The sequence below is a fragment of the Tiliqua scincoides genome, chromosome 11 (assembly GCF_035046505.1).
Source record: "Tiliqua scincoides isolate rTilSci1 chromosome 11, rTilSci1.hap2, whole genome shotgun sequence".
Lineage (NCBI taxonomy): Eukaryota > Metazoa > Chordata > Lepidosauria > Squamata > Scincidae > Tiliqua > Tiliqua scincoides.
Window position 1 is genome coordinate 15,614,001 of NC_089831.1, and position 16,057 is coordinate 15,630,057.

The 16,057-nt window shown below is 46.4% G+C and overlaps 1 protein-coding gene across 3 annotated transcripts in view; it reads left to right on the forward strand.

The window, feature by feature from the left end:
* Window positions 1-14,819: 14,819 nt before the first annotated feature.
* The window catches only part of ST3GAL4 (ST3 beta-galactoside alpha-2,3-sialyltransferase 4), a 164,511-nt gene continuing 163,273 nt past the window's right edge, over window positions 14,820-16,057 (forward strand). For all 3 annotated transcript variants that reach the window (XM_066639824.1, XM_066639823.1, XM_066639825.1), the window contains exon 1: window positions 14,820-15,042. The gene's annotated coding sequence lies outside the window, so the exon portion shown is untranslated. The remainder of the gene's footprint in view (window positions 15,043-16,057) is intronic.

A 16,057-nucleotide genomic window follows, 5' to 3' on the forward strand; every position in this document is an offset into this window, starting at 1 on the left:
AACAAAACAGCAACCCAAAACTTGAAAGGCCCCAATCCTATCCAACTTTCCTGCACTGATGCAGCCCCTAGGTAAGGAAACAAATGTTCCCTTACCTTGAGGAGGACTTGGTGACTGGTTCCCCCACTGCAGGATGCAGTGCACACCCTGTTAGCACAGCTGCATCAGCATCAGTGCTGAAAAGCTGGATAGGATCGGGCCCTGTTTATGCCTATACGGAAGCCCACCCAATTGTTTTTCACATTATTATTATTATTAATTATTAACAGTATTTATATACCGCTTTTCAACTCAAAGTTCACAAAGCGGTTTACAGAGAAAAATCAAATAACTAAATGGCTCCCTGTCCCAAAAGGGCTCACAATCTAAAAAGATGCAAATGAATACCAGCAGACAGCCACTAGAACAGACAGTGCTGGGGTGAGGTGGGCCAGTTACTCTCCCCCTGCTAAAAAAAAGGAGCACCCACTTGAAAAAGTGCCTCTTACTCAGCAGGGGTTGCTATTATGCATGCAAAGGAATCGCATATAGGCAGTGGGCAATGCGTGGGTTAAACCAAGCTGCTGATGACGTGAACGATACTTGATATCTGCTGTTTCAGTACAGATGTTTAGTAATGCAATAGAAAGATGTGCTTGAAACCAGATGTGGAAAGCAGCGCACAGTGGCTTTACTGCTAATTGATCTCATCCCTTAAAGGAAACTTGAGATGAAGGCTCTAACCATTCAGCCCTCAGCCTCTGCTGCTGATTCTCTGTTCCGAAAAATTCACCTATTGCCTCTTTATAAAACAGAGACCTCTGCTCTTCTGAGTGGCCACTTGCAGTTCTAAATATTTTACCTTCGAAATGCCTGTTAACGGTCACCAAAAGAGTTATTTTATTTACTAAAATCTTAGGGTACCTGAACTTGACAAATGATATTCTGCAAATATATCTCATTTATAGGTTTATAAAAAAGCGTTTACAAAGGAGTTCCTGTATTGGCTTGGTTCCTGTTAACCCTTTACTTTAAGGCACTTCAGATTACAGTAAAAACTTTATAAAATGTCAACTCGATTTCTGCGTCATGGGGAAGGCAAGTTCTTCAGGACCCATACTCTAGTCTCTTCTCACTAATAAGTACCTCTTTCTTGGGATACCGCCTGTTGCCAGGGGGAAAAGGACGGGTGTGTTGTGGCAAGAGGGAGGGAGGGGAGGAAAAAGACCAACACTCAGCATCCGGCACCGGGGATTTGGAAAGAACATCGCTGAGTCTGCGTAATCTAGACTAGTCATTCTCAAAACTGCCACATGTCTGTGTGATTCACTGCTGTTCCTTAGAATCAATCTCTGCTGGGGAAGGGTCATTCTTTAGCTCTGCTTTGTGTCTCCTTGGATCATTTCATCACCCCTGGTGCAAAAATGGAGCAGGATTGCCCATTCTCATAGGAAGTTGCCTGTTATAACTCTGCATGAGTTACTGTGACTCATCCAAAGCAGCATAAGGCAACCTCTTCAAGATGGAACCATCTAGCTGAGTTGACTATCTGCTTGGATCCTAAATGGGGCCACAAAATAAAGTAGTGGTTCCTACAGTCTTGTGAGACTCCTGAAGTATACAAAAAATGTATGCATTTGTAAATTAAAATTAAATAGTACATGCAGAAATTGTAAATGGGAAAGGAGAATTCAGTTTGATGAGGACTGAATTTGCTCAGAGTCCTGGCCTGCTGAAGAAGTCAGCTGGGGAAAAAAACGAAACAACAGAACATGGGGTGGGAAAGGAAGTTGGTCTTTCTGGGTCTTTAACAGCTTGTGTCTGGCATTAGGGTTGGGGAGATATAATATTTTGATATACATCCCATTTGTCCTTTATTTTTCTTTTTTGCATTGGGGTGATCCTTTGATCCAGTTATAGCTGATGCATCAGAGCTAATTCACTTCAACAGTGACTTGTGGAAACATAGGGGCTCTGCTGCTCCAAGGATCAGTCTGTCTCTTTCATGCTCTAAAAGAAACTTTTGTCTTTAAGGACAGTGCATGCTTTTAATTTTAATTCGAGGAAGAACTTCAGCTGACAGACGTTAGGGGAAGCACTAACCTGGGCTGCATATGTCAAGGCACTTTGGAAGTTCCTGTCCTAATTGAGAGTACAAAATGGAACTGGAATGAACAGGAGCATTTGAAGAAATGTAGCCCCTAAGAATGTTCTCTGTTGTGGGCTTAATGCATTGAACAGATGTGTGGAATGCAGGATTCCAGGTGTTCCTAGATAGACCTTTTGAAATCCTGGAATTGCTTAAAAAAAATCACAAGGGAAGAGACAAATCAAGTCAAATGGTTCTTCTCAGAAATTAGGCAATTCTTGTTGGATGGAGAATAAAGCCAGCTTTCTGATTTTTTTCCCTAAAATTCCCAACTTGTGACTAGAGTTGGCAGCCCTGCAGGAATCCATTTGGACATACACAGTATGTCCAATTTGTAGCCGAAGCTCAAGCAGATCAGAAATGCAGAAAGACTCATGCATCCTATTTGTGTTTACTTGCAAGGAAAATTTATATATTTCAGTGGTATTTATTCCCAGGAAAAAGTACATAGGGGTTTGCAGCTGTAAAAAGAACAAAACAAACCACATTATGACAACTTTAGGCCTTGACATAAGCCTGTTAATGTACAATAAGGACAAATATTCCTGGGAATGTATACTGTACAAACAGAGGTGGGACAGTTTTTGCACTGAACATAGCCCCAGCTCCATTCAATGAAAGCTGAGAACTTTTCAGCCATTCCTTGTAAATAAACAATGACTAGTTTGCTTAAATTTACTTTATATTACTTTCCTTTGTTTGGTCCAATATTTGAGTTCATGAAGAATTTAGAATGTTTTATATTTTGACAGAAAAAATTATGGTGACCAGACAGTAGAGGGCAGTGTTTAGATAGGGGAACATCAATGGGGGGACATAAAGCAATATATGGATAACATGAAAGCCATATAAACTCTGTCTCCCAAAAATACATGCATACCTATTTTTTAATCTGTATAATTTCATTTTGTGAGAGAATATCCTACATCTTCAGTATACTGTAACACCCTCTTTTGTTAATCCCCTTTTGGATATTCCACCACAGATACAAGCATGTACCTTTCATTTCACTTTGTGCCATTCCACATTAAAGACTAGAAACTTGGTTTCAAAATTTGCTTGTAAATTTGGATCCAGAGATGGATGCTGCTACACAAAAAATGACACACATGTTCTGTTCCAGGATATGGACAGGGAGCTCCCCCCCCCCCAAACCTTCAGAAACAGGTTGGTTCATCTGTGCTCCAGCAGCCCCAGAATTTTGTTATTCTGGTTTGTAAATGTTGAGAGCCCCTAAGGCAAAGTTATTGCATATGGTGGCTCAGAAAAAGTAGAATTGCTATTTCTGTTTGTGAGCACAAGTTTTGAAGAAAGTACGTAAGTACAGTGTACAGGGGAACTCCTGTCTGCCTCCTTTTGCTGATTGCTTCAAGAGTCACAAATAGGGCCTGCTGTTTTCTTTCAGTCCACCTGCTTCCACTTTGCTCCTGATGCCCTGTTCTCCTCTAGGCAATTGTCTGCCGTGAACACCTGCTCCAGTCTAGAATACATATGAAACTTCCTTACACTGAGTCACATTATTAATTCAGCTAAGTACTGTCAACTCCCCAACTAGAAGTGGCCCTGCAAGGTCTTGGAGAGAGGTCTCTCCAGCCTTGCTACCTTTGATCCCCTTTTAACTGGAGATAACAGGGATCAACTGCAGGGCTTCATGTGCACCTTTGCATCCAGAGTCCTGCCCCCCACCTCCATTTTAAAGCAAGTATGCTATGCAAGTCAAGTGCTCAACTCCTGAGCAGAAGTCTCGAGGCATGCCTAGACAGCTGGCTGCAATCCTGAACTGGGGCTGCTACAGGTAGGGGCATCATCCAGCACTGTTTTCTTGGCAGGTGCTTCCATTGCTTCCAGGCGTTTTGACAGGCAGGTTATGTCTCTTGTTCTTGGCTTTATGGGGATAGGTACAGAAGACCTGGGCAGCCCAAGGCACTCTGGCAGATATTCCATTGCCAACTAAATGCTTGTGGTCTTGGATTAAGCTTTATATACCCTTTGCACCAAGACCAATTTAGTTTGGCTTTCACACCAGCAAGGCTCTTGCACACCTGTCAGGTTAATCCTGACCCCACCCATTCTTCAAAGACATGCACATGGCAATTTTCCTGTCACTGCCCAATTTTGTCTTCACAGTAACCCTGCAAGGTAGGGCAGCCTGAGAATGGGCAGAAAGGAGAGTGACCCAAAGGCATCCAGTGAGCTCCATGGCTGGGTTAGGATCACAACCTGGTTGTCTCTAGTCCTAATCTGATGACATACTGGCTTGTGCCATCACCCCCCTTTTCACCTTGTCGTGGCCGAGTTGTCTCCTTCAATTTACCTGGCAAAGCAATCTATGACCCCCACCAATCTCTGCTGTGATAAGAATCTCTCTGTTAGCCTGTTTACCCTGGCTTACTGGATAAGAGGCACTTTTTCAAGTGGGTGCGTCTCTTTTTAGCAGGGGGAGAGTAACTGGCCCGCCTCACCCCAGCAGTGTCTTTCCAGTGGCTGTCTGCTGGTGTTCTTTTGCATATTTTAGAATATGAGCTAGCATGTATGCACTGCTGAAACAGAGACGCCTGCGTTGGCTCGGTCATGTCGTGAGAATGGATGATGGCCAGATCCCAAAGGATCTCCTCTATGGAGAACTCGTGCAAGGAAAGTGCCCTACAGGTAGACCACAGCTGCGATACAAGGACATCTGCAAGAGGGATCTGAAGGCCTTAGGAGTGGACCTCAACAAGTGGGAAACCCTGGTCTCTGAGCGGCCCGCTTGGAGGCAGGCTGTGCAGCATGGCCTTTCCCAGTTCGAAGAGACACTTGGCCAACAGACTGAGGCAAAGAGGCAAAGAAGGAAGGCCCATAGCCAGGGAGACAGACCAGGGACAGACTGCACTTGCTTCCAGTGTGGAAGGGATTGTCACTCCCGAATCGGCCTTTTCAGCCACACTAGACGCTGTTCCAGAACCACCTTTCAGAGTGCAATACCATAGTCTTTTGAGACTGAAGGTTGCCAACAACAGAATATGAGCCCTTTTGGAACAGGGAGCCATTAGTTATCTGATTTTTCTCTGAAAACCACTTTGTGAACTTTCTGTTGAAAAGTGGTGTATAAATACTGTTAATAATAAGCCAGGCCAGCTATGAATACAGCCTCCCAGCTCCAATCACTGACTTCTAGAATTGTAAGTTGGAGAGCACACCTTCTAGGTCCAGATCGGTTATGACCACCCACAATTCCAGCCAGAACTGGACAATAGCTAAAGAATACAAGAATGTTATTCCTGGCAAGGTACATCTGGAGCCCTTCTGGTATAATCTGGATTGCAAGATGGAATGTTAGGAGTGTAAATAACAGAAAATTCTGATATGATGGAAGTTGGCTCCTTTTTCTCATCCAGTTCTTTAAAGCTATAATTTCATTTTCCAAGCCAGCAGTCATGCGCCAAATGCCCTCTACTTTGCTTTTAAATCAGATTATTGCCAGGCTTGGCGGTGGGCAAATCAATTGAATGGCAGACAGACGGAGTGAAAGCAGACAGGCTGATTGTTCAGAGCAGGCTGTTGGCTTCTCTTGACAACAAATTGTCCTTTTAGGTATGGGGGAAGGCAGCAGATCTGAGACTTTTATAGGAGACAGTGGTGCCAGATTGACCCTGACTTTCCAGCCCAGGACAGTGGTGTGAATAACCCAGCTAGAACTGTCTATACTTGTCTCCTCTTCTGGTAGTGCAGAGAGCCTGGGCCTAATTCACCGGCCTGCTGGTTTGGGAAGAGCCATGTGGATTCAACACCCTCCAGTGTTAAGTGTCTTTCTCCTACTTGGTAGGTGGGACTGAATTTGTTCATTAGTGAGGAAAAGCACTCTGCACATGGTTATGATCTCTTCACCTGTTCCAAGACAGAGCCCCAGCTTTGCACAAAGGGTTGGGGGTTCAAGTAAATTCTGCATCAAAGCATGTGCATTAGAATATGGGATGATTGTCATCTCTTAATGTCTCTCTCCTTGTTCATTGCCTGTTTTCCAAAGTTTAATCATGGTTTGAAGGGTCCTTGAACTCTCAGTGCTGGTAACACCCAAGATGTCATTTGGTGTGAGTGGAGGGGCCAGGAGAAGCCTTTGATCTATGCAACATGGTGCCAGCAATGGGGCTGAGTTTTTAGGACAGCTGTGCTGGGGGAATGATCTGTCCAGTGACTGAAACAACAAGGTGCCTATCTTTTTTCTCCATATACCATCTGGAACGCAAAGTCCACACCAGCATATTCATCACCTGCTCAATGCATTGTTGAATAGTTTTTGTTGCATGCATGAGTTGGCCATCGTGGCTCTTACATATCGTAGAACCACCTGCTGAACTGAAACAAGTTTATCAGTCCTGGAAAGCGATCTGTCGATTCATAGCTTTTAAAACGGTTTCGTTTGTTGCTGTTTGGGTTTTGTTTTGCTCTTTAATCGCTAGCTTCTCAATGACGTATTTGACTGTGGTTTTACTGTTGCTTAAATGCTGCTCTGTAAACTGCTCAGAGGCCCCGGTGGTGGAGAATAAACTTCCAACGAATTAGGAAAGAGCTGACGTAGCACGACGGCTAAGCCTCAGGGATTGACCTGTGAATCTGGGCTTCCCCAGTTTGAAACTTGCTGCAGCTGTGAACCCACTATGTGGCCTTAGGAAAGTCACTCAGCCTCAGTCTCCCCATTTGCATTATGGGGTTAATGCAACTGAGTTGCTGCATGGATTGCATCAATACACACGACTCACTTTGCACACTCAGAAACACCATAGAAATATTACATCTTATTATTAAGTGCTATCACTGGCTATGTCTGCAAATGTGTGAACGATTCTGTTGTCTTTTGCTAGTCTCAGGTACCTCTTCAGTGAGGTAGGGAACTGTATACAGCAAGTCCTTACATAATGTTGTCAGTAGGTTCTTGGAACGATCTCCGACACTCTTTCTCTCGATACCGAGCTAAACAAACGCATCGGTAAAGCAGCTACCACGTTTTCCAGACTCGCAAAGAGAGTCTGGTCCAACAAGAAGCTGACGGAACATACCAAGATCCAGGTCTACAGAGCTTGCGTCCTGAGTACACTTCTGTACTGCAGCGAGTCGTGGACTCTTCACTCACAACAGGAGAGGAAACTGAATGCTTTCCACATGCGCTGCCTCCGACGCATTCTCGGCATCACCTGGCAGGACAAAGTTCCAAACAACACAGTCCTGGAACGTGCTGGAATCCCTAGCATGTATGCACTACTGAAACAGAGACGCCTGCGTTGGCTCGGTCATGTCGTGAGAATGGATGATGGCCGGATCCCAAAGGATCTCCTCTATGGAGAACTTGTGCAAGGAAAGCGCCCTACAGGTAGACCACAGCTGCGATACAAGGACATCTGCAAGAGGGATCTGAAGGCCTTAGGAGTGGACCTCAACAGGTGGGAAACCCTGGCCTCTGAGCGGCCTGCTTGGAGGCAGGCTGTGCAGCATGGCCTTTCCCACTTTGAAGAGACACTTGGCCAACGGTCTGAGGCTAAGAGGCAAAGAAGGAAGGCCCATAGCCAGGGAGACAGACCAGGGACAGACTGCACTTGTTCCCAGTGTGGAAGGGATTGTCACTCCCGAATCGGCCTTTTCAGCCACACTAGACGCTGTTCCAGAACCACCTTTCAGAGCGCGATACCAGAGTCTTTCGAGACTGAAGGTTGCCAACTACTGGGTTCTTGGAAACTAAACAAGATGACTTATAAGTTATAAGTCATTTTGTGTCGTTTCCAAGAACCTATCGACAACGTTTTGAAGAAACCAATTTTATTGTTGGCTAATTGATATCCATAGAGTTATGTTCCTACAGCATATTCCTGGTCACAAAAACTTCACCAAACTTCTAAAGACCCAAAACACTTCAAATATTGAAATAAATGTGAGCTTTCTGGACCAGAGAAAACCCATGCAGACATGGGGAGAACATGCAAACTCCACCTCGGCAATAGTGACCTGGCCCAGGAATCAATTTTTTTTTTTCCTAATCAATTTTGTAACGAAACAACATAAAACGAAACCGGTTTAAGTGAGGACCTGCTGTATTTATTGCACACAAACCCTGCAATGTTCACAGGAGTTGATGTGTATTTAGCCATTTTGTTTTTAAACCTGGATGCTTAAAAATGGAAAATGTGAACTGGTCCTCGCTGCTAAAAGGTCTTGCAAGTTTAACAAGCACACTGTCATTTTCCAGTTTTGCAATAAATATATGCTGTGACAGTTGAGTTTAATTCTGCAAGCACTCGTTAACCTTCTTGAATAGTGTTGCTGTTCTTTTTGGATGTCATAAACTGAAGAAATAAAAACAGGCATCTTGGGCTAGAAGACTGCTCCAAGAGTTCCCTGCTCGGCTGCTACCTTGACAGCCCGATAATGACCACCAGATAGCTTCCTTCCTTCTTGCTAGGCTGTAATTAAATCACCACTGCAGATACGGATTCCCGGTTGCTATTCAGCATCTCGACAGATTAATCCAGCTTGTTGTTTCCCTTTGCCAAAGAAAAGTGAACTGCGCAAGGGATATATGCTAAAATGCTAGACATCTGGGCAATAAGTGGTTTATAGGAGATAAAGCTACGCAAATGCTACGCAGCTCTAGTTGAGCCTTTCTGCATGTGCCTGTTCAGATAATACCTGTCTCTGCCACTTTACCTTGCCTCTTGCCACGTTTCTTAGGCTCTGGCATTGTGTTAGGTGCTGAACATTTCTTGGCTTCTCCCTTTCCAAGTTGCTGATTCCTAATAATTTTTGCTTTTATAATATTCGCATGTGTTCTTTATGGGGTGATTTATCCTGGCCTTAAACATCGCTTTGATGTTTTTCAACTCAGTGTGCGAACCAGCATGTAGTACAGTGTATCTCAAAATGTGGGTCAGGACCCAATAAGTGGGTTGTGAGCCAATTTCAGATGGGTCCCCATTCATTTCAATATGTTATTTTTAATATATCAGACCTGATACTACCATGATATGCGACTGCATTTGGGGAAATGTTACAGAGCTGTACTTTGAACAGGCTACTATGTATATGCTTTGAACAATGCAGTAAATGGGACTTACGCCTGGGTAAATGTGGGTAGGATTACAGCCTAGGATTCTTAAAATGCTTCCTGCTTGATGATATCATGACATCACTTCTGGTGGGTCCTGACAGATTCTCATTCTAAAAAGAGGATCTCACAAATTTGAGAACCACTTATGTAATGTAGTGGTTTGGAAGTTGGACTTAGACCTGGAAGATCCAAGTTCAAATCCCTACTCAGCCATAAAGCTTCCTAGGTTATCTTGGCCCAGTCACTATCAGAAAAGGAGGGGAGGAACTATGTACACCAACTTGAGCTCCCTGGAGAAAGGGCAGTATAAAAATGTGAAAAATAAAAATAAGTCTCCACTAAGAAGTACTGAGAACAGAGATGATAGCAGGTGCTAGGAGTCCGAGAAGCGATTAATCTGTGATGGCTCATTCACACATGCAAGTCATTGCTCGATGCTATAGTCAACAAAGGATGCACATCTGAAACTGCCTTTGTGAATAGGTAGAGTGCTAGATTACTTGTTTTAGATGCACTGATGTTCGATGTTTTTATTTCCTTAATATTAAGAAATTGTGCGTCTGTTACCTAGTGTGTCGTGTGGGGTTGCTGCAATTGTCTTTTCAGATAGACTCTTAAATTACTTTTACATCAGATGTGTATCTTAGGCCTGGTCTGTACATGGAGCAGCATGAGATAGGAAAATCCTGGATGATTCCACTAAAGGTGGATGCGTTTCCCATTTTTTAATGTTTCTCCTCGTTTAGAAAAAATCCTGCAAGTAAAACAAACAAAAACAAGAAACATGAAGGTGAAAGTTTCCACCCCAGCTCACTTCTTGCTGCACTAATTTTCTGCAGGAGATTTTTTTTTTCTACCCAGGAGGATTATTTAAAACACAAACATACATACACAGAGAGCGTTTATCCAGAATCACAGTGCGGATTCCGAGCCAACAGATCCACCACTGATATGGTATTCTCCCTTAGACAACTGCAGGAGAAATGCAGGGAACAGTGACAGCCACACTTTATAGCCTTCATAGATCTCACGAAGGCCTTCGACCTGGTCAGCAGGGACGGCCTCTTCAAGATTCTCCCCAAGATCGGATGTCCACCCAGGCTCCTCAGCATCATCAGATCCTTCCACAAGGACATGAAGGGCACTGTTGTCTTCGATGGCTCCACATCAGACCCCTTTGACATCCGAAGCGGCGTGAAGCAGGGCTGTGTTCTTGCACCAACCTTGTTTGGGATTTTCTTTGCTGTCCTGCTGAAGCAGGCCTTTGGAACCGCAACAGAAGGCATCTATCTCCGGACCAGATCAGACGGAAAGCTCTTCAACCTCTCCAGACTGAGAGCAAAGTCCAAAGTCCAGCTGAAATGTCTGCGTGACTTCCTCTTTGCTGACGATGCAGCTGTCACTACCCACTCTGCCAAAGATCTCCAGCAGCTCATGGATCGTTTTACCAAGGCCTGCCAAGATTTTGGACTGACAATCAGCCTGAAGAAAACACAGGTCATGGTTCAGGATGTGGACTCACCTCCCTGCATTACAATCTCTGCGCATGAACTGGAGGTTGTCCATGACTTTGTGTACCTTGGCTCAACGATCTCTGACACTATTTCTCTCGATACCGAACTAAACAAACACATCGGTAAAGCAGCTACCACGTTTTCCAGACTCGCAAAGAGAGTCTGGTCCAACAAGAAGCTGACGGAACATACCAAGATCCAGGTCTACAGAGCTTGCGTCCTGAGTACACTTCTGTACTGCAGCGAGTCATGGACTCTTCGCTCACAACAGGAGAGGAAACTGAACGCTTTCCACATGCGCTGCCTCCGACGCATTCTCGGCATCACCTGGCAGGACAAAGTTCCAAACAACACAGTCCTGGAACGTGCTGGAATCCCTAGCATGTATGCACTGCTGAAGAGACGCCTGCGTTGGCTCGGTCATGTCGTGAGAATGGATGATGGCCGGATCCCAAAGGATCTCCTCTATGGAGAACTCGTGCAAGGAAAGCGCCCTACAGGTAGACCACAGCTGCAATACAAGGACATCTGCAAGAGGGATCTGAAGGCCTTAGGGATGGACCTCAACAAGTGGGAAACCCTGGCCTCTGAGCCGCCCGCTTGGAGGCAGGCTGTGCAGCATGGCCTTTCCCAGTTTGAAGAGACACTTGGCCAACAGTCTGAGGCTAAGAGGCAAAGAAGGAAGGCCCATAGCCAGGGAGACAGACCAGGGACAGACTGCACTTGCTCCCGTTGTGGAAGGGATTGTCACTCCCGAGGCCTTTTCAGCCACACTAGACGATGTTCCAAAACCACCTTTCAGAGCGCGATACCATAGTCTCTCGAGACTGAAGGTTGCCAACACGTAACACGTACATACACATACACAAAAATAAAAAAAATATTTTCTCTTACAGTTACATGGTATAGTCCTTGATGCTGCCTTAGCACTTTCTCCCAGCTCACAGTCCAAGCCTATCTGCTTCGACTCAAAAGTAAGTCCCATACTATACAGGAAGAAGTATGTATAGTATGTATAGGAAACTCCTAGGAAAGTATGTATAGGATTGCAGGCTTATTCTGTGGAATGTGGAGGCTGTGCTCTTGTCTGGCTGCACCCACATACACATTTGTGAATGTCTGTACTTAGGCTCCTTTTTACAGATTTCCCAATGTCTTTCACAGATTGTACCTATGCTAACATGTGTAACATGTGAATACCAGGTACAGACTAACAATTGTTATTCCTGGGTGCAGTTAACGTGTGAAGAGCCGTCGGATCTTACAGTGGGCGGAATGACCTGTACCTTTGGTTTCCAAAGGGTGCTCTCCCATTTTCCAAGTCACACTCTCAACATTTGCAAGCAAAGCAGGGAGATTACAAACTGCAAACGTCCAGTGACTTGCCATGGAGTTAAGTCTGAGTAATGTGGTGTAGGCTGGTTGCCTGGTCCTGCCAGCTGGCAAGGAGACATTCGCCACTTTCCTATTTCCAGAGATCTTACATGAGGAGCAGATGTGTGGTAAGGTTTGCCTCACCACTTGGCAGGGCAATACAAGGACCTGGTCTGCACATGTAGTAACAGAATGGGGCCTGTAGGTTTGCCAACTCCATTGAAGTTGTTCCCGGAGGTTCTCCCTCCCCAGATTCCCCCCCCCCCGTATTATGCAATACTGGAAATTCCTGGAGGCCTGTGACTATCTCCAGGACTGCTTTCAATAGTCCCCTGGAGGTTCATGAGGTGATTCCTAGAGGGTCGTGATGCCTAGTGGGGGGAGAGTTCTAAATGTGGCAGAATCGACTGCACCACTTTTCAGGGTGTAGGTGATGTGGTGCCATTTTTGAACTCTTCCCCTTGAAAACAAAAACAAGCGTTTTTGCAAGTAGAAAGTTAGCACTTCAAGGTATCTGTTGAACTAGAAGCATTATCTTTTGATGCACAAGGTTTCTCCATGCAATGAATATTTCACAGAGGGTAGCATTCCCAAATAGCACCCCCCCATTCCCCACTGTGCACTCTAAAGTGCTACAGTCTACTGTACCGCATGCATGGTCAAGGCCACAAACAAGAGAATGTGTGTGTGTGTGTGTGGGGGGGGGGAAGCATTCAAAACCGATATTCCTTTGCCTGTAGTACAGTGTGGTTTGATCTATATACAGTTTCAGGATTTGAGGTGGTACTAGAACCTTGAGTGAGTACAAGGCAGACTTTTCCCCAGTGAACATCACTCCATTTCCATTTCCTTCCATCAAACTTTTTAATAAACCATCACCTTCTCCTCTCAACTCTCCTACCTCTATGAGGACTAGCTGCTTATTTTAAAACAATACCAGAGGAAAATTCCTCAGAATTTGGGTGCAGGGAGAGATTTACAGCAATTATTAAAAAACAACAACACAAACCTGATAAAAGCTTTTATCCTGCCCTTTTTCCTCCAGAGAGCTCAAGGCAACATATGTCAGGGGTGTCAAACTTGTTTCATACAGAGGACTGAAGTTAGCATTCATGGTGCCTGTTGAAGGCCAGAAGTGACATCATTAAGCAGAAAGTGACATCATAAAGCAGATGATGGCCAGAAATAAGCACTTTGTTCTCACATCGAAACTCGGTTAGCTGCAAATGACAGAAGAGAAAATGTGCAGTACTTGTTCATATCTTCAAGATAGGAGAGAGCCCTTATTACAGAGGACGGATAAACTGCTTCCAGGGGCAGCATTCGACCTGTACAGGGTGACCAGACATCCTATTTTTCCAGGACATGTCCTCGTTTTTTTAGCCTCACGTCTTGGGAAAGAACTTAAATGCACATAGCCTTCTTGTAATTAATAAATTATACATAATATGGTCTTAAATTTAATAAGTAATATAGTGTTTAAAGATTAACCACAGAAAATCAATATAGAAGTGTTTTTAGCCTTTCTTTCGTCATGTCCTGCGTTTTTCTTCAATGGCCTACATTTTGGAGTGCCTTGTCCTCTTTTGCGGTTATGATGTCTGGTCACCCTGGACCCAAGAGCCTTAAGTTTGACACCCCTAGCATAGATGGTGCACATGTCATGACCATTCCCTGCTATTGTCCTCACAAGGACCCTGCGAGGTAGGCTTAGGCATTTGTGTGACGGGAACTTAAGAACATCCCTGCTGGATCAGGTGTAATCAGGGCAATTTATGGTGATAGAACTCTAACCCTAGTAAACCAGTGCCCTACCCAAAAAATCTACAGTGCATTGCAAAAATCTTTGGTGCAAAAAATTTTTTGTGACACTGAGATCTTTCAGGCTTGGAGTGGTGGGCAAAATTGCATTTAAACGAAAAAAGGGCCACTGCTGCCTACAAGGGGAGATCTTGGACGGATGGGCAAGATCTTGAGAGGGGAGATCTTGGAGGGGGAAAGAGCTTGAGAGTGAAGATCTTGGAGGAGGGTAAGGAAGAGGGGCAAGAGCTTGAGAGGGAAGATCTTGGAGGGGAAAAAAGGGGGCAAGATCTTGAGAGGGGAGATCTTGGACAGGGAAAAGAAAGGGGGCAAACTCTTGGAGGGGGCATGGAAGAAGGGCAAGAGCTTGAGAGGGAAGATCTTGGGGGGAAAGGGGGCAAGATCTTGGAGGGGGCAGGGGAGAAGGGCAAGAGCTTGAGAGGGAAGATCTTGGAGCGGAAAAAAGGGGGCAAGATCTTGAGAGGGGAGATCTTGGACGGGAAAAGAAAGGGGGCAAACTCTTGGAGGGGGCAGGGAAGAAGGGCAAGAGCTTGAGAGGGAAGATCTTGGAGGGGGAAAAAGGGGGCAAGATCTTGGAGGGGGCAGGGGAGAAGGGCAAGAGCTTGAGAGGAAAGATCTTGGAGGGGGGGAAGGGGGCAAGAGCTTGCGAGGGGGCAAGAGCTTAAGAGGGGAGGTCTGGGAGGGGGCAAGAGAGGGGGCAAGAGCTTGGGAGGGGAGGCCTCGGAGGGCACCGCTGCCTGCGGCTCTTCTGGGGCGCCCCTCATCCATCCCGGCGCTCGGGACGTGGAGGCGGACGCAGGACCGCCCGGCCCGCCCCCTCCCCAGCCCAGGCGAGCAGCCAGCTGACCCAGGCTCCGGCTGTGCGCAAGCGTGCGGGGGCGGACCCGGCTCTGCGCTGGCCCCAGCCCCAGCCCCAGCGGCCCCAGCCCCGCGCTCCTTCCTCCGGCAGCCCGGAGAACTTCGGCGTCACCCGCTCGCAGCCGCGCCTCGCCTCGCCTCGCCGCCTGCGCACGCGAACAAAAGGCAGCGGAGCGCAGCGCCTCCTGCAGCCGGGTGGTGGGTCCGATCCCCCCGCCTTGCCTCCCGCGGAGGCGGCGGCCAGACCTCCCGACGGCCGGCTGAGGATGCTGGTGAGTCCCTTTGCTCCCCGCAGGGATGCTGCGCCTGGGAGAGGGGGCGGGTGGCCTCTGGCGGGGGGGGCATCCTGTGCATGCCTACTCGGAAGGAAGTCCCACGAGAGGCAATGGCGCTTACTCCTGGGAAAGCATTGACAGACTTGCAGCCACACAGCCCAATCCGATGCATTCCTACTCAGAAGGAACTCCCACGAGAGTCAATGGAGCTTACTCCTGGGAAAGTGGATAGGTTTGCAGCCAGACAGCTCCATTCTGTGCATGTCTACTCGGAAGGAAGTCCCGTGAGAGTCAGTGAAGCTTACTCCTGGGAAAGAGTGGAAAAGGCGTGCAGCCTAACAGCCCAAGCCTATGCTTGTCTACTCAGTAGTAAGTTCCATGAGAATCAGTGGAGCCTCACTCCTAAGTAAGAGTGGGTAGGATTGCAGCCTCACAGCCGCATCCTGTGCATGTCTCCTCCCATGAGAGTCAATGGAGCTTACTCCCAGGAAAGTGTGGGATTGCACACTTAGGATTGCAGGCTTAGGGAGCCTCCCCCCCCTCCTTGCACGCAGGCAGCTATTGCAACTCCTGCAAGGGTGACCCAGTGGTTCTGGGACAGGCTCCCCAGGAGGTCCTCCTTGTGTCTGATGGTCTCCCTGCTCTTCTTCTTTGCTCACCAAGAGGGGCTAAAAATATAAAATCAGGCAAGTGGATTGAGAGACTGCAAAAGACACCCCGAGAGCTGAGCCTGTTGGGCTTCTCTCCTCCTGCTCCCAATTCTCTCCCAAGAGCACATCTCCAACCAGCTGTGTTGCAACTTGCAGCCCTGGCTTGCCCCTTGGCTCCCCAGCATGTGTGTGTGCAAAAAAAAAAATCTTAATTAGAAGTAGATTTCTGGAGATGGCACTGTCGGTTCTTTTGATGCCCTCTTTATGGGGCACAGCCAGGTGGTGGTGGAGGTTGCATGCTCCCAAGGCAAACTGGCTCAGCAGAAAGGAGCAACTTCCAACTTGGCACAGGGCTTCAGATC